The 18651-nt window shown below is 44.9% G+C and overlaps 1 protein-coding gene and 1 long non-coding RNA gene across 3 annotated transcripts in view; one reads left to right on the forward strand and one right to left on the reverse strand.

The window, feature by feature from the left end:
• The window catches only part of capn15 (calpain 15), an 85923-nt gene extending 71578 nt beyond the window's left edge, over positions 1-14345 (reverse strand). Inside the window, exon 1 of the mRNA XM_088936502.1 lies at positions 14028-14345. The gene's annotated coding sequence lies outside the window, so the exon portion shown is untranslated. The remainder of the gene's footprint in view (positions 1-14027) is intronic.
• On the forward strand, positions 802-18333 carry LOC148818619 (uncharacterized). Of its 2 annotated transcripts, XR_016094407.1 has the most exons (6): positions 802-907; positions 8136-8247; positions 8352-8428; positions 10926-11054; positions 11771-11870; positions 18208-18331. It is a non-coding gene; the product is annotated as an uncharacterized LOC148818619 (long non-coding RNA). The 2 variants fall into 2 exon arrangements; XR_016094408.1 differs by lacking the exon at positions 11771-11870 and having other exon boundaries at positions 18208-18333.
• Positions 18334-18651: the final 318 nt, after the last annotated feature.

The following is an 18651-nucleotide window of genomic DNA, read 5'->3' on the forward strand; positions in this document are numbered from 1 at the left end:
GAAGTTCTCGAACTACACGACTGTACACCGGTAAAATGCAGAATTCAAGTCTACACGCAGCTCGGATTTATTCGTATTGCACCCTTGCTCTTGCGGGATTGTTCGGCGGGGAGATCCGTTTGAAAAAAGAAGACAAAGTCACTTTTTAAAGAAATCTGAATGCGTTTGTTCGCCTTTGGGGAATTGCGGCAGCCGGCATGAAGGAGACACTTGCGTGACCCTTACCGTCCAGTACGACTCCCGTCCCACTCGGGCTCTGCGCACCGAGCGACAGCCGCCGGGGGACTCGCTGTGACGCCGCTCAAATGACCGCGTCCGGTGTCATTTCAGCCGGGGAATGGGTGTTAAGGTAACTCTTTCTGATAAAGTGCTTGACGAAAAGTGTCGGGAGTAAACCGCTACGATTCTGGTTGTCTTCTCCGGGGAATATCTTTCCGCCCAACCCAAGTTCAACGGCGATTCAAGCTTCTACAGCTCTTTACCGCGGTACCGGTCGACAACAGCAGAAGGTAAGCCTACCAGCGCAGCACTGGCATAAACAGACACTTCCGAGGCAAACCGGGTACTAACGGTACCCCCAATAACAGTGTGCAAACAGCGACGACCCCAAAGTCCCGGCTCGGTCTGGCGTGAAGCGGAGACTCGGACTAGAGCGGCCCGACAGCAGCACATCTCGCGTCCTGAATCTTTACAACAACCCGAGCCCAGCGGTATAAGGCTAATCAGGGTCTTGCATATGAAAGCTCCTGCGCAAACAGATTGCTATGCCGGCCGGTTACTGAGCCCCGGGGCGTGAAATATTACAGGACACACTCGCGTCTATTTCCGAAGAGCCGGGGACGACAGAAACCTCAGCGACGTGCGACCGCCGCCACTTCGACGAAACAACCCGGTCGGAGTTGTACCGGTAAGTTTCTTTCTTCCCCCATTCCGACATGCGCCACCACTTGCTAACTACAGCCCAGATGTCACGGCCGCCTCTGCGCTCACTTTCCGGATAACGCCTTTCCGTGCTTGTTTCATGGGAGCCGATATTTAACTGGGAAAAGCAGCGATGGCTCGCAGATACATACATACATATGACTGGTTTTAATGCAAAACTTGTGTTTCCTCTCTGAGTCGACGTCCTGGCTTGAACTCTCGGTGCATTTTGAGACCGCTTATGAACAGACTGTTCCCGTAATTCCACTTCGGTCCACTGTCACTTTCCCTGGTCAGCTGCACATAAGCCGAAGCCCTGGTCTGTCAAATAATGTCCCGGGAAGTACAAGTAAAACCCAGTAACCTGTTTTTTTAAACGTGCAGTGCTCCGTCTTTGGCCCCCATTCGCTCCGTTATTCCCCCAGAAACATTAATTCTCCCGGCTGTACATCCTGTTACTTTCTTCTGACAGTTCCCGAGTAGGATGCTGAAGAGGAGAGACATTTCTTCCCAAACTGGCCCTCTGGCCGCTAAGGCACCATACAGCTTTCCAATCTGCGCTGCTCCATTCCTGGCTGATTTGTGTGGGTCTGCACCGGAGGTGGTAGTGTTGGGGGGTAGGAGAGGAGGAGGAGGAGGAGGAGGAGGGGAGGGGGGTGATTTCAGTGCATTATAGCTGATTTTCTCCCTGGGTTTCGTTCCCCCTCCTTTCAGATGAGGGCTGCAAGCGCAGATGCGATGTGCCCCTACCAGCGAATTGCTGCGAGTCAGCAGCACGCATGCGCCTCGGCAGGTTTCAGAAAGCCGGGTTAGAGCGAGTTGGGGGGGGGGAGAGAGAGCACAGCATCTCCATTCAGTATAAGGTTACTGTATCATCACGCACATTTTTAAAACGACAACTGACATCACACTTTTAAAGCGATATTGCCACGGCTGCGGTATTTTCATTCAAGAAAAAACGTGTTTCACAAAAACGGGGGGGTGCCGTCTGTCGTCTGTGCGACAGTACGTGCGGTCCGATTCACTGCGCATAAGGGATTACTCCTATTTTGGGGGATTAGGAGCACACTGAGATTAATATTCTAAAACCCTGGTGTGAAACACTGTGCCAGTACGGTAACAACGAGTTCCTCCGGAGATAACCGATGTTATTTATACATAGATACAAAGAGCACACTGCAAATTGAGACTGGCGTCGTTTAAACGTACGAAAGGAGCAATTCTGCGGACCGATTCACAAAACAAATTCTCTCATTTTTTCTACTTTTAAACGTTTATGACGACGCCTTGGTTGTCAAAGGACCAAGACGTTAATCTCTATAGCTTTAGTAGGCATCCAATCGAATAAAATCCAAACAGGCAAAAATTATGCAGACAAAAAGAAATGTCACACACAAAGCCTCAACATAATAGTTAATAAAAATATAAAAAAGCATTTTGAGATGAATCATATAGTTGTTTTACATTCTCTCATTTACATGGGACAAAATGTATCATTTTTAGATGAGGCAACCTAATACCTATGTTTACTGTGGGTGTGATTTCACCAGCAGTGAGCCAGAGAACAGGAATACATTTAATCAACCACTCAACTTCCAATCAAACAAACCCCTTAGATACCACAGCTCACACATGCATAGTTCATCGCAACAAAGGCTTGTTAGTTTAACCGCTGTGGGTTCTGGCTTGAAAGTGCCCATCAACACCAGCAGGAGTCATACCACCGTCCACTTGAACAGTCAGTCAGGTATTGTGCAATGTGAGCTTGAGCCTGGCCTCTTGGCACATCATGCCCATTAACGCCGCTCACCAACAGGCAGGTGTCCTCAGTGAGAACAGGAGCCCCACTTTGAGATGCACAGCACACAGGTGAATTTAGGCATTAGGGGTTGCCTTGCATTTCATCTGTCAGCCACTGCTGCCAGCATCACAGGACTACAAGCGTGTGAATTCTCAGATAACCCCTAGCCAAAGGATTGATTAGCCTTTGAAGAAAATCATTCATCATTCTCCTCCAACAACGTCCATTCAGAGGTAAAGGCAGCTACAACCATTTAATAACATGGCATGAGCAACACTGACAAAAGAAGCAGCCAGCATTTTTCTTTCTGGGGTACTGTAGCTGTCGAATGGCACAACGATCTGGCAGTTCGAATCCACTATATAAATACAGCCCCCTAACTAGAGCTACTAAACCTGTAAAAGTTGTTTTGCTTCCGAAATGCTGGTTAAAATGATAGCTGCTACCCTATTCCTGTCTCCAAGAACTGTGATGTCATTGTCTATGTCAACGTTATGTAATTTGTCATGTGAGGATAACACGCAAGTAAGCATTTCATTTGTAGTGGGGTATGTATGACAATTCACTTGAACTTGATATAACAGAAGTGTCCAAAAAAATCAGAAGAGACACTCTTCTGGTCACTGGCTTTCAGAACATTTAGGTCAAACCTCACAGAAATAACGTCAATGAGAAAGGGGGTTGGGAGGCAGAGGATCTAAATACTGTACACCCAACATCCCTGATATTTTTATTGCTGCTTTGGCGATTCATATTTAACGGAACCTGGAAAACAAGAATGACCATTTTCCCTGCCAGAGTTACATTAAGGACACAAAATAAAACTCTGAACTCGTAGATGCATGGGGATGTGGGACCTTTTGCGGTTTTGTCAAGATTTCTCTTGGAAGCCGACAGAGTGCTTAGGTTTTCGTTTCAAAAGACCTCTTCGTGTATTTTGAACATCTTGCACACTTTAAAAACAATTCTTTGAGGCTCTTCAGAAACCACTCTTCTTTGAATGGACTATTCACAGTGCAATCCCATCTGCAGAATAAGATAAAATTGAGGGGTACACTTGCAACAGTTTGTAAGTTTTTTTTTTCCTTCAACAAGCAAGTGCTCCCAGCCTCATTCTGTCTCTCGTACTGTTTCAGAAATGTCAGAATGCAAACATCCTTTAAACAACCCACCCAACCCAACCTGTCAGTCCACTGAAGCTAAGCAGGTGTGAGTCAGTACCTGGATGGGGGACACTATACTGTAAAAAGGCGCCGTCCTTCAGATGAGACGTAAAACCGAGGTCCTGACTCTCTGGGTCATTAACAAATCCCAGGGTGTTTCTCGAAAAGAGTAGGGGTGTAACCCCGGCGTCCTGGCCAAATTTCCCATTGGCCCTTACCAATCATGGCCTCCTACTAACCCCATCTATGAATTGGCTTCATCACTCTGTTCTCCTCCCCACTGAGAGCTGGTGTGTGGGGAGCGTTCTGGCGCACTATGGCTGCCGTCGCATCATCCAGGTGGGGCTGCACACTGGTGGTGGTGGAGGGGGATCCCCATTACCTGTAAAGCGCTTTGACTGGAGTGTCCAGAAAAGTGCTATATAAGTGTAAGCAATTATTATTATTATTATTAATACCCATTACTGCTGCAGAGCAGTGCTCCAACGCACTGGTTCCCTGTGACCCACTGCATCATCTGGCTTTTATTCCACAGCAGTTCCTAACTGTAGCCCAAGCGATCTTGATTCGGTGAATTTGAGGAAGGTTTTATTTTTCCAATTGCCTTTGGCTCTTTGAAAAAGCTGAATGAGAATGAGAACTGGTGTCGTTCAGATGCGGCAGCCAAACGCAACCAACAGGACCAAGTCTCAGCAAGCAAGTGGACCGATGAATGGCACCAGGTGGCACCGGTGATTCAGAGCTCAGCTGGAGTGAGCACCAGCAGGAGCAGGGCTGGGAGCCACTACTGCAGAACAAGTGTTTCTAACATTGGTTTGATGAATTTAACTATTTGGAGGAAATCTAATTCCACATGCATACCACTGCACTGTTTATGTTTGTATTCATTGGAGCTGCCAAAGTGCGCTTCAATGCCAGCGATTTGAGGGGTTAAGGTTGGCAGTCATCTTGCGGGCTGCCAGGAAGACACATCAAAGCCCATTACAGCTCAGCCGTCCCTCTGCATTTGTAAGACAGTCTCTCTCCTCTCTTGGCGACAGATATTCCTTCCGTATCTGTCAGCCAGTCCCCCGTTAACGAAAGCAAAGAGTGTCTGCCATGTGCTGAGGGGGAGCAGCTCTGAGCTGCTACGAACAGGAGCTACTGTTACCTGCTACCGATAGGAAATCGCATGCCGCCTCTCGCTGCTGTCAAAACACTTTGTCTTGCTCGGAGATAAGCAAAACGGTACAAATTCAGCCACTGCAGGGATCCGTCATAATTCCACAAATGTGTGTAAACTGTGCAGGGTCTATTTTTTGGTGTACCCGAATTGCTTGAATTTCACACCCCCAGCTTGGGTTGACTGAAAATCAATTACACTAAGAAGCTTTACTTTACTATACCAGAAGTACTGCCCTGCAATGGATAGGTGTGTTGCAATGCGATCACCAACATGGGCCGATCAAAAAGATCTCCCTCGCCAAAAATGCAGCAGTTACAGGAGAGTCTCGGTTTGTGCTATATCCTGCCACACCCTACATTGCTCCTTCTCCAGCAAACCAGACGTGCTCTGAAAACTGTGAAACTGTTTTCCTAGGGTTTGCAGCTTTGATAACTAGTGATTGTTGCTTTCTGAAGAATTACACACCCTTGCGCCGTGTTTGGAGTGCCAACCATTTTGCCTCGGCGTGGATAAGAATATCGTTGCACAAACCCTTCTAGAAAAGCAATTATGTACTTTCTGTGTTGGAATTCAAGCTTCTACAGAGTTCTTATTAATATAAATCATGCGGCTCATCCAGTTATGCAGGTTGAGCCCTATACTGTAGGTCAGACATTGCTAGTTTGGAACTGAGCCGCATCAGGGGCCAAATGAGATCAAGAATTGTGAGCAAGGGCAATGCTACATTCGGTAACCTTGAGGGGGCATGCAACGGAGACCCCCCTAACTCACGCTGAGCACTTGCGAGTTGGCAGCACTGTTGGTGAAAGACGATCCCAGCCTGCACATGGAACAAACTGTCCTGTAAAGACTGTGGAGTTCACAGTGTGTCAACTGGCAAGTGGCTAGTCGTGTCAGAGGAAAGCATGCGAGTCCTCATCCACCCCAGCTCAAGCTGCTGTACACCTGGCGACTGCACATCGAGAAGGGTAGATATTGAGAGAAAAGGAGCAGCGATCCCAAATAAGAAAAAAAAATCGCTTTTTATCCTCTTCTTTTCTTTTAATGAGTCCTCACCCATTCTCGTGCCTCCTGTCATCAGCAGCACAGGCACTCGAGAGACACATTAGCCCTCCACTGTGATGGCAGCAGTTCTGACAGTTGGCCCACGGGTCACCACAAGCGACTGTCTCACCGTTCTCTGTCTCTCCCAAAAAAACAGGAGGGAGTGGGCGTTAATTATACGTGCGTTCCACTTATGGCAGCACTGATCTACCGTTAAAAGAGCTTCAGGAACGACACGTTATTTTAATTGCACAGAAGGGGGAAACCAACAGCGATCAAATCCGTCTCATTAATGCTGGAGCCACCAAACTGCGGCGGGTGTCGTCTTTGCACATGAGGATTCGATCCGATTTTCCGAGAAGGCGGCACAAGGCAACGGCCGAGGCGGGTTTGTCGCGTCGGAACGAAAAAGAAAGAAGAGCACATTTTCGGATCTTTCTCTCCCGCGAGCAGAAATCTCCTCCCGGGCGCTAGCTTTTGTTGGAAACCCCCAGCATCTGTGATGGCAGGATCATATCGTCCCACGAAGCAGAAGAGTATGACATTTCCCAATTGTTCGACTTCAAAAACTAATTAAGATAAGCCCACACAGAACTAAAAATACATACCACTAACATTTATTCAATATTTCAAACTGATTGTCTAGGCTTACACAATCTCTTTCAACAGATGGCAGTTTGTCAGAAGTATTCACAACTATGGAGAATATGTTCGTATACAACACATTCTGAGTTAATAAACATATCTAATAATAAGTTTAGAAAGAGGAAAGGGAAACCCAATTACATCCGTCCAATTTAAATCCTTGTACTTTGTAGAAGCTCATGGAGTTGTAAAAATGTGCTCACAGCCCGTTTTAAAGACGTTAATTCTCCAGCCGTGTATAGGATTAATTAGCATTCATTCAACAATATCAGAGGAAATATGATTGTCACATAAGTACAGCTTAACAACTTTAGTACACTGCCTCCATCAGGGTAGACAACTTTAGCACCATTTCAAGTATTTGTCCCAGCTAATTCCAGTATCTGGGTTAATTAAACAATTAAGGCTCAATTAGGTACAGTATCTCACTTATTGGATACTAAAGTAATATTATGGCATGCAATCTGGGTGCCAAGATTATCTACCCTTTGGCTACACTTAAATCAGCAATTAAACTTATAATATATATATTCACATTTCTTCGGGAGAGTATCTGCATCAATGCAAGCACACTATATAGCTATCAAGGTTTACCATTTAGCGTGCCACTACCAATCATCTGTATGATTGCAAAATTTCTATCTGGGCTTGGTAGTTGGACTATTATGGTATTTTACTGTTGTACTGTATAACTGGTGTAAATGTTATATGTTAATGAACTCTTGGTTTGCAAGACAAACCCCCTTAGGAGCAATAAAGGTTAATTCAACATCATGCCCTATTAGGTGGGGGAACAGTCCTGAAACAAAGTCTAAGCTACTGGACTAAATTACGTGAAGGACGCACAACTCTGAAAACACAACTACACAAAGTATCTGGACAATCTGTGTTGTTTTAAAAAAAATCCGTGACTCTGTAGCCTCCCCCCACAGCTGAGTGACTCATGGTTTTAACAGGTGAAAATGGAAAGAAAATGAGCTTAATCACAAGTGTTCTGGACACTTGTTCTCTGTGGGAATTCACTCTGAAGTGCGCAACACCAAAACTCCATGAGCTGCGCACAACAAACCAGGCACAGCCACGCTAGCACGAAAAGCTAAGGGTGAAGACGTGTCATTAGCTAGCTTGTCACCTCCATACTGCTACGCTGCTGTAGCTTTGTTATAAAGTGTTTTTATCCGTTTTAAAAATAGGACGAAACACGATAGTACAGCTGCACCCCCCCCACCCCCACCCAAAGGAATTCCACTTGGGCAGAAGTCCGAGAAAAGACATTTCTTTGCCAGCAGCTCCTGCTGCACGCTGGATTGTTGTGCATTTGATAAATAAACTTTGATTGATTGATTGATTGATTGATTGATTGATTGATTGATTGATTGTCCGATGACTCCGCCAGAAGCACTGTGCCATGAGGGAGCGACTGCTGTAGCACATCAAGCCTGCACCTCCCCTCCCCTACAGCTGTGCCGACGTCCACAGGTGTGACACCAGGAGAGGAAAAGACTCAGGTAGCAGCCGTGCCACCCTGGAGACCCATGCAAGTAAGCAACAGGGAGGTTCTTGAACTTAAATACCCGAACGCCTGCAGATGACCCTGTGTTTTGTTCGGCAGGGGGAGCTGCATCGGACAGCAACCGATGACGGGTGGTCAAGTCAGCTCCAGAAACGCTCAGGCACCCCGGTGAACGGGTAGGTTATTTGAAAAGCCACGCGTCAGAGATTGCAGAACATCATCAGCTTGGTACACCGTGTACAGTTAACAACAGCTATTGATGAGAAGAGACTCCATGCCCATCTGAAAAGCAGCAGGTTGCCCTTCTCAAAACAACAGCTATAGGAAGGGACAGAAACACAGCCACCTTAGAGACGAGGGCTCATTCCTCACCAGTAGAAGATTCTGTGACAGTGGCTTCGCATACTTCAGAGTGGGCAGCCGCAGTCGTGGATCACCTTCCACTGCAATCGATCAGGCACTGCATCCTCATTTCCGATAGCATTTCACAGCTGGATGGGCACAGGTCATGCATTTCCAAGCAGGAAATTAAATTCTCACTTACAAAAACTATATATATATATGCAGCACACAGGAATTTCTTTTTACAAACTCCAGTGGGCTTTCACAATTGCCGTGTTTCCATCTGCCTTTGGGTTTATCAGTTCCGTCTTCCTTCAGTACTGGAGTGAACTCAACCTTCTCCACCCTTTGGCCAGAGGTTTTGCCTTCTAGCATCATTATCTGGAAATCCTTCTGCCAGAGTGCCATCACAGAGCCCTGAGCAGAATAACAAGCAAGTTTTTCATTTTTAAAATATGTACTGGTGGCGCTACATTGTGCTTATACCAGCACAGTTTAAAAAAAAAATTCTGACAGGTTTTCTGGAATAGCATGTCAGGCTTCAAAAACGTTAATTATCACTCCCTACTTCAGATTTCATCTTATGGCTGTACAGATTCTCAACTATCAAAATAGTGTATTCTCGCAATGTGGAAACACAAAACTCTTTTACTGCAAACCTCTGGGACTCTCTTCTCGAAACGGCACACATACTTGTTGACAGAGTGTCGGAAATCTAGTATCTTTTACAATCAAATTGTCTTTTAATCAGAATAACAAAACTTACAATCATAACAATAAACTGTGGTTCCCAAAAAGGATGCTCAACAACAGCCAAAATGAAACATTTAAACAGCAGATCTTTCAAGTTTTGTTTTTTGTAATTGTGGTTCTTAGTTGTTTAGAGGTTTTCTGCTTTTTTGGAAGAGCACGATGGTGTCTTTTAAAGATGGTGTGACAGCTGGTTAGTGTCAGTTTTACATTCATTATGCCCCATAGGTGGCTTTAAGCCGTCCATAACAACACTTGCAGATGACCACTGTATTACCTGTAAAGCATAACCACATGTATGATAGTAAAATTGTTCCTATAATATATGAAGGCACAGATATTATAATTTCCTCATACTCTGAACCATTTAAAATTTCCTCTTTTTTACCTGATAGTGTCACAGAATTAGATCACCTTGGTTCATGCTGCTGCCACCACAAGCACTGCAGAGCAACATTACTGCAGGCAATAAAAGCAAAGGCTTGTGAAAACACCAAGAATAAAACAGGAGCAAAGCATGATCTGGAACAAAAAAGCAAGATGACCACATGTTCCCCATATCGGCAGCAATTTCTGTCCCAGTAATAAAAAGACATGTAGGCTACATAACCATTAGGGTTCGAGTCACGATGCTATCTCCTGCTTCCAAACTGGCACCAGCAGGTGACTGGGGGGTACTTGTCACACGCACTCACATTACACTGTAGCTGTGAGCTAGGAAACACGCGTCCTAAATTTAAAAAAGCACACAAGAGGATGGCAGAGTCTCTGTTAGAGGCCACCTGTTGTGGCAGACCACCTGTTCCTAGATGAGACACAGTCCGTCTCACAGATGAACAGCTGGGGCATAAAAGCAAGGGGTACATTCCTGGCTTATGCTGAGTAGCCTGGGGCACTGATGTAACCTAATGATTCTCGGTTTTCTAAGTCTTTTTTAGTCCAGTACTGTTACGAAGCGTCTTTCAGGACCCTATGCAGACGACACAATCTGGAAGGGAGTGAACACACACAGGGAAGAGACGAGGAACAGGGCTGGTAGACGAACGGGGGGGGGGGGGGGTGGCGTGGTCCAGGGCGAACAGTCCAAAGGGTAATCCGTAGTGAGGCAAATGTCCAGAGCCAGGTGATCAATCCAAGACGAACAAGACAAAGTTAAGAGCCAGAGCGGGATCCGGCGAGGGGTTGGGTGGGGAAAAAGGGGGAACGGAACCAGGCGCTCCAGGTCCCGGACTCGGCTAGTGTAGCGGAGCTAGTTCGGATACAGTGACGTCGGCGCCCTCACTGCGCGTAGCAGGGTCCTCAGCTGCCCGGGCTGGGGGAGGTCTCCTTTAGCTCGCTCGGCTGGTTCCCTGTTGCATTACGCCGGAGACCCGGGTTCGCGCCCCCAGGTGCTGCGCGACGGAACGGGTGGCGGGGGGGCACGAGCCCGCGCGGAACCGCGACGATCACATCGGTGCCGTGACCCGGATGGCCAAAGTGTTGTGTTCTTCCAAATGGCATGGCTCCCAGCATGTGCTACATTCAGGTGTAACAGACCACCTAGTGGAAGATCAGCCCCTAATAGTACCATCCTTTCTCAAGACTCCCAAGAGCACTTTGGAGATCATAGACTCAGATCCTGCTGATGTGGCCTTCATGTGTTGGACGCTGGGAAGTGCCTGAGGGATGGCAGACCGAAGCCCAGGTCTGAATGCACATGCGTTGCTTCAGGTAAGGTGAGAATAAGTGGACAGAACCAAAGAAATACCCTTCTTCCCTTGTAGTACTGCGTTTAATATTGCATCACTTACATCAGCATTGTAACTGCTTTACTTTAAACGAGTTTGATGCCCATTTAAGTCAGTGGGATTCCAGCTGAAAGGAATGACATGGTACTGGAGCCTCCCCAGCAAAGGGGGGAGGTACCATGCTGGAAATCAGGATAAGTGGTTGTGGCTTGACAGGCAAGAAACAACTCTTGTGGCCTGGGACGTGTCTCAAAATAACCCAAAAGGTTGTGAGAAAATCTCTCGGCAAACTTCACAAACTACGACCATGTTGCCAAACGTGGCAACCCCACATGCTCATATTGCAACCAAGCCTCTGACGATGACCCACCCACACGTGCAGGAAAACATTCAGGGAGTCCACTGTTTCAATGTTGCGGCTTTATATCACAGCAGAGGACCGATCACAAGGCTTCCTAGCATTAACCAGCGACCTCCGTGCTCATAGAATAGACCTAGACTATTTAAGGAACAAGTAATAGGTTTATTCCATGCTGAAAAAAAGAAGAAAGAGAACACAACGTTTCGGCCGTGGAGCCTTCTTCAGGTGTGAGCCGTCCCTGATAGATCACACCTGAAGAAGGCTCCACGGCCGAAACGTTGTGTTCTCTTTCTTCTTTTTTTCAGCATGGAATAAACCTATTACTTGTTCCTTTGCAGCCTACGCATGCTGACGCAGCTACCCACCTGAACTACTAGACTATTTAAGACAACTGTTTACCACATACAACCCAGCCCAGCCTCTGGCTTGCTCCTACAGGTAAGAAATATTACTTCATACAAGGATAAAAAGTAATAGATCATTATATCCTAATAGTTGACACAACTGCCTTGAGCTATCAGGGACAGAAAACTTGTATACACCCACCTTTTGGATGTTTTTTTTACTAACCGAGGCAGATAAATGTCTTCACAAGTCAGAATTCAGAATCAGGGCACGCACTATAAAGACAGTGTGTTTGTAGCCAGACTCGTTGGGTGGAGAATGGCACCTTCTTTGACTCTGCCAGGAGAGAGAAGTCACAGGTTGTTCAACCTGGTTTTACCCAATTCCTGGTAATCTGCAGGGAGAGTCTCTCCCGACATTTATACAGGACAGCGAGCAGTTTCTGAAACATGACACCGGATCATAACTAAAGCTCCAGCAAGCCTCGAGTCATATGACTCATGATGTACAGCACTTTCCACAAATATGGACGTCAACCAAAACTGCAGTTCAGGCATTGTAGGTTTTGTATCGCCGTCACTAACAGTGTCAGGTTGTCCACAGCACCATAGACAAACTCATACCTTAGCTGCTTGTGCTCAAAAAGGGCACAACAACCCACTGATGCCAGGGCTGTTTCACTCAGAGCAGGCACATTTAGTACATTTAGCCCTCAGCCCAGTGAGCTACGCCCCACAATTTACTGTAGCTTAAACACTCGATGAACATTCTCAATACACCTAATTCTTGGGTGGTGCTGTTCCTAGTGAATGGTGTTTGTGTCTGCTCCGCTTTGTGCTGCGGTTTGCTATTCAATGCATGTTAACCCTGCCTCAAAAGTGAATATTTGAAGTGTGTGCCCCTGGTAGAGTTTTTTCACTCCTGGTTTTTATAAAGGGGCTTCCAGGCCTATACCAAAATCGACACCATTGAACACAGCAAAACCAAACACCTTACACATACATTTGGTGTTCAGTCTCGGTTTTCAAGGCAGGTTATGACACAATTGTCTTCTTAGAGATCAGTAAACCCTGGGTCCTTTTTTAAAATTTATTTCTGCGTTAAAAACACTGACGTCGTTACTTCCAACTCAACTCTGGCATACAGGAATCTGAATCTCTAGCAGCTGAAACTTAACGGGAAGATACAGACTATGAACCCGGAACATGCAGAGATTTTTGTCATGTATTCCCGTGTTCGCAAATGCATATTGCTACAACAACACTGCCCTGCATTGTTAATCTGAGAGCAGCGTGACGATGTAATGCAGATATCGTACTCGCGCACCCCCCGAAGACCCCAAACCGCCGTCGCCATAACAACAATTTACCTGCACCTAAAAATACAAACATCTTTCCCTTGACTTTCGTCTGTCTGAATACACACGCCGAGTTCCCGCGGCGCTTTTGTATGCGAGATGGCGAGGACAACGAACATTTCCAAGAAATGCATTTAACTAAGAAACCTCCCGGGCTGAGAGAGCTTCGGGTTGTTTTTTTTTAAGCAGCAGCGGTGGCTGTCAAAGCGAAGGAGAAAGACAGAAACGAGCGACCTAGCCGGCGTCACATCACACGGCCACGGTGCAGCAAGCAATTCACAATTTATGTTGTAAATTTTCATCAGTACCATCACATCGGAGTTCCATAATCGTGCCAGGGTTTGGCGGCGTTGTCTGTAATTATTCACGGACAGAACAGTATACTTCCCCGCACATATTTATGATATATATCAGTATTGTACCTCAGTAGTTGTACTGTATGGTCATATTCTATCTACACCAATGTACATTCCCGTTAAATAAATGCCAGGCACTGCCTAATTAATAAAAACTAAGACACATGCTACAGAGGCAAGTAATGCATTATACCTCAGCTTCGCCATATGCACTTACTGGGCTTTGGTGCTTTTTGTACGTGGGGACTGGTTAAAATGGACATTTGCTTGGTTTAAGCAAAAACGATTTGCGGCGGTTTGAGCGTCCCTCACTACAGGACTACTCAAATCGACGAAGGGAGTGGAGATTGTTATTGAGCGCAACCCAGTATGTAACCTATATCGTTTGGACGGGACTCCCTCGGTATCTCTATGAGCAGCGTCTCCGGCAAACTACAAATCCGTCGTGGACAGCAAATCATCAAGTTTGCAACTGCTTGAATGCACTAACCTTCCACCTAAAATAAAAAAAAATGCTCATATTAAAAATAGTCTTACCTTTGTAGCAGACAGCGTTGGTGTTAGAAAGAAAACACGAGGTTTCGTGGAAAATGAACACCTTACGATTGCCGGGTTCTTAACTTTACCCGAATGGATCTTACACCCTCCAGTACAAAAGTTTAATTTCCAGCTCAAATCGTCCCTTTTGGCTCCTTTTTAAGAGCTTATGTTTTTCTCCAGTTTTTCTTCTTTCTCATTCCCCCTGCTCCCGACTCCTTGAGTTTTTGCCTTAAAAAAAATAATGTGAAACTGTACTTGTCTCTCTTGCACTCTCCAGGAAGGGGAATTCGTGAAGGGGGGAAAAAAAGGAAAAGAAAAGCAATACGTTACTGGCGTAGCGTAAAAGCTTTCTATGTTCCAGGTGCACACGCCATCGAAGGAATGCGTACAATTTGTTCGGGAATAGCAAAGTAAAACTGCACTTCCCATAATACACAGCGCCTGAGACAGAACCTGGATATCCGGGTTAGGCTGACAACAGTAGGAAGGTTGCATATACAGTGTCTGCTTATTATAAAATCCTAAACTGCTACTAGGAAAAAATGTTTTAAAAATCCTTACAAATGGTGCTTTTAAGTCATTTTCAGATTGGTTTTGATGTTTTTTTAAGAATATTAGAAAAGGCTGACAAGATTTTACATTTACTCCGAAAACGTATTCCCGAAGCCAGTCGTATTTATCGAGTATGTGGATCGGATTAAACAGTAATTACAGGATTGGGGTCTGTGTCACAGTCATTCGGCGTGTGCCGGCGACTGAGTGGGGGAAAAAAAAAAGCTTTAAAATGATTGGTTGGCTGAGTTGCTGCCTTGTGAAGCTCACAGACGCCTTTCTTCTCTGTGAGTGTGATGCGCACATGACCAACGTTTCGAGTTCTCTTGAGGTTCATTTAAACTTGAATCATAGTTGAGTTTTTAAACAGATTGTGCGCTGTAGTTTGCCTTGGATAGATTTTAAAGAAAATATATGTTTTTTATTAGCTCTAGATCATTGTGTAAAAGTTGGCAACATAATATCTATAAGCGTATATGAAGTCGTAATAAAAGTATCCCTTTCCCGGAACTTTTATTTTAAGTGTCACCAATATAAATTGAAATACCTACCTGCATTCACACTGGAACATTTTGGGGGCCTAAAGTGTATGTGGCAAAACACTGCCATCCTGTGTCTGTATGTAAAGATCATCTGCAAACCAGACAGCAGAACAAGCTGCCCCTACACAGCTCTTGGTTTGCTGGCTATGAGAAACAATAAACACACCCCCACCCTTCCAACAATAAAATGACTTGAAAGATCGTTCCTATGGTTTTTTTTTTTCATTACCCTGGCACAAAAACAGATAAGTGACGTACAGTAACTAATATCACATTCTCTCACATGCACAAGTGGCCTGAGGCAGGCTCTGTTGCCTGACAGCAATGTCATGTGAGTGCATGCATATTGCTCAAGTGGTGCTATCTGATTAATATTTCATTCTGGCGCTGACGTCTTGTTCTTTGAGGAATCCTGATAGGCCTCTTGAGGAGCTAAGGGAACAGGGTGATCACAGTTCTGATGAATGAGAAGGTCTGGCTGTTGCAAAGACCTGGGCAAACACTTACTGGATTGATGATGGGACTTGTTCTGCTACCCAATTTAGATAGTAATCTAAATTGAAGTTTAAAAGCCTCTGGAATTGCTCTTGAGAGCCTGTAAGGGATAGACTAAAGTGAGGGGATTTTATCAGAAACCTATTCTAACAGGCATCTCGGTGCCTTTCCTGTTGCTGAGCTGCAAAACCCTGAGAGCAGTTTGCATTCTCGCCTTCTAGGAAACAAAAAAAGGGGAAATTTGCCTGCTTCTTTAACCGGCCATGATAGATCTGCACCTCAGCATTTATTAGCTCACTGTCTTATCGTTTGAGTTATAAGCGTGCATTGGCAATATGATTAATTGAAGAGGAAAGGTCAGAACAGCCTACAGTATGTCAAAGAAAGTTCTATCCATTATAGTATGCACCTCTGTACGTAGTGTGCATGCTGTATACAGGAGAATCTGGCTAAAAGAAGAACAAACAGTACTTCCCATGCCTATCATACAGTTAACTTCACTTGAAGTTAATTTATTCTTCAATAGCTTCTACCCATAAGCAGTGCGATTGGCAAACACATTTGGCCATGCCCCTACACCATCTACCTCATTATAATTTCTTATTTATTGTACATCTGCTGTCATTGTTTACATGTCAGCATTGTTTACATTCAAACTGTTTACTTGTTTACTTGTACATTACTGTTTGTTTGTGTATTGTCTTGATGCGCTGTCTGCACTTTGTGTTTTTACACTTTTTTAACAACCGAGAGACTTTCTGTAAGTAAGAATTCCATTGTACCAGTAAAGTACCGGTTACATATGGCAATAAAGTTCAAGTTCAAGTGGGCCTGGGTCTGTGTTCACTTTTAGATGCAGCAATGGTGTGCTAAGAGATGCATATTGGAAGATCAGTGATAACAGTACTAGGGTGACCTGCGGCAATGAAGTGTGTCAGTTCCTCAAGTGTATACCTCTTTTGTTCATACAAACGTCTCTTCGAGGCGGGTGCACAGGGACTCACATAGGGGTGAAAGATCCAAACAACACACAAAGGAGAAGTACTTTGTGATTTCTACTGTTAAGTGTGCGCAGATGTCCATTAGCTTCCTCAGATTTTATTCCCCGTGCTTACTGGAGGCGCCACACATTCTACGGTACAAATTGTACGGCACTGCTGTTACAACTTCACTATCGACGTGTTCCATCATCTCTGTTGTGTGTGTTAGGGAGCTGACAATTGACTCCCTGCTGTGGAAGAGTTACACCAGCGACGCCATGCAGATTCCATGCCAGGCTCTCGTGTGGTATTTCAGCATTTTGGAATTTGATGTTCTTGGGTTTGTAAATCCATGACTTGCTACATCCACTGACAATTTTTTCTATATCATTCGGCAGCTGGCAAAGGTCAGTGGGTATAGCCTTGTTTGGAGGGGGGGGGGGGGGGGGGGGAAGCAGGGCACACTCTTTTACTTTGTCTCCCATTGTGAAACCTCAACACAATAGAGCTGCAACAGCTTCAATGGCTGGGTAGCTTGTTCCATACACCCACAACCCTTAATGCAAAGAAGTGCCTCCCGTTCCCGGTTTTAAAGGCATTTCGACATTGTTTCTACTTGTGTCCTCTCGTTCATGTTTCACGGTTGATTCTGAAGAATGCGGGGCTGACTTTATTAATGAATTTGAGGATTCTGAATACTGGGATAAAATCCCTTCGTAGTCTTCTCTTTTCAGGACAGGATTCAGTTCATTCCACCTGTCAGTTCAGGGCCTATACTGCACTAGTCCCTTGGGCAAATACATTTTCCATCTCGTCAGTATTAGGGAATACCAAATCACAGACAGCTGAAAAAGCAAGGATTCCTGTAAATTGCCCAAGATAAAGGGATGGCATTCTCAACTGAAGAAGAGCTGCTGTACACTCCCTTAAAAAAAAAAAACATTCAGATTTATAGTCCTGTCTCCACAAAGTCCAGAATACCTTGCTTTTGGAAATGATTCCAGTATTTTTACAGCTTAAGAGGATTAATATAACCCAGTGTGAACAAAAGCACGGCTCTTCAAAATGAGATTAATGTGACCGCTAAGAAGGCAGTGAGGCCAATAAATGTAAGTGCAAATTTCCCCGAGGACTATATAAGAAATTCATTCCTCCCAGGTTCTGAAAGACTTCACTTGACAACTTTTGCTGGATAGTTCCAATTGATTACAATTGAAACTAGCAAATGTTGTCACCAGTTGAGATCAGACGAAAGTAACAAAAACATCCTAGAAAATTATCGATATGCAAAGAATCCAGATCGAACTCTTTCTGATCCGAGTACGTCTCCGACACCTTTAGCTCAAGAGGAAGAAAACTGGAGCGTACCGCCAGAGATGGTCAAATCCAACTGGGCTTTTTTCGAAGGCTGACACAGGCTGTCTTTACTGTAAAACTGTTTTTTTTTTTACCCATCCTGCAAGTCCCTTCAGGAAAGTGATGATTGGGTGTTCAGTTAAAAAATGATGGACCCCTCACGCACACTTGCAAGACCTAAGGTCTCACTTGGTTTCTTGTAAGAGCAGTTTGGGAAAAATAATAGCTTGGTGCTTTGTTCATTTTCCACAGACAGCAACTATTCCTGCAAAACCGGCTGATGACAGATGTCTGCAAGGGACGAGGAGCACTGCTGAATTTCATCCTATTCTCTGCGTGCCTGAAGTCATTTTTTTCACTCGCTGAAGACGACCGACTTTCTAGTTTGGTACAAATGATCTTTTTCTTGGGTTTTTCTCGTACGATTTAAGCACTATCGTAAGGACCATGTAACTAGTCTGAAGGATAAAAAACAGACTTGTTTTATGCATAGGAATTGCCATTTAATTTATATTTCTACATCATAAAGAAATGCCAGTTTTCTGGATGAATATATGTTTAATTTACATAGCGGTGCTTCTCAGGTGGCTCCCTTCCTATATATAAAGTGCTTTGGAATTCTTTGGAATTAAAAGCACTTCATTTAAAGCAAAGCAGTATCTTTATAAATCGAGGACAGTGCTTTCTTAACTCCAG

This window comes from Atractosteus spatula, chromosome 18 (genome assembly GCF_055471065.1).
Source record: "Atractosteus spatula isolate fAtrSpa1 chromosome 18, fAtrSpa1.hap1, whole genome shotgun sequence".
NCBI classification, from domain to species: Eukaryota; Metazoa; Chordata; class Actinopteri; order Semionotiformes; family Lepisosteidae; genus Atractosteus; species Atractosteus spatula.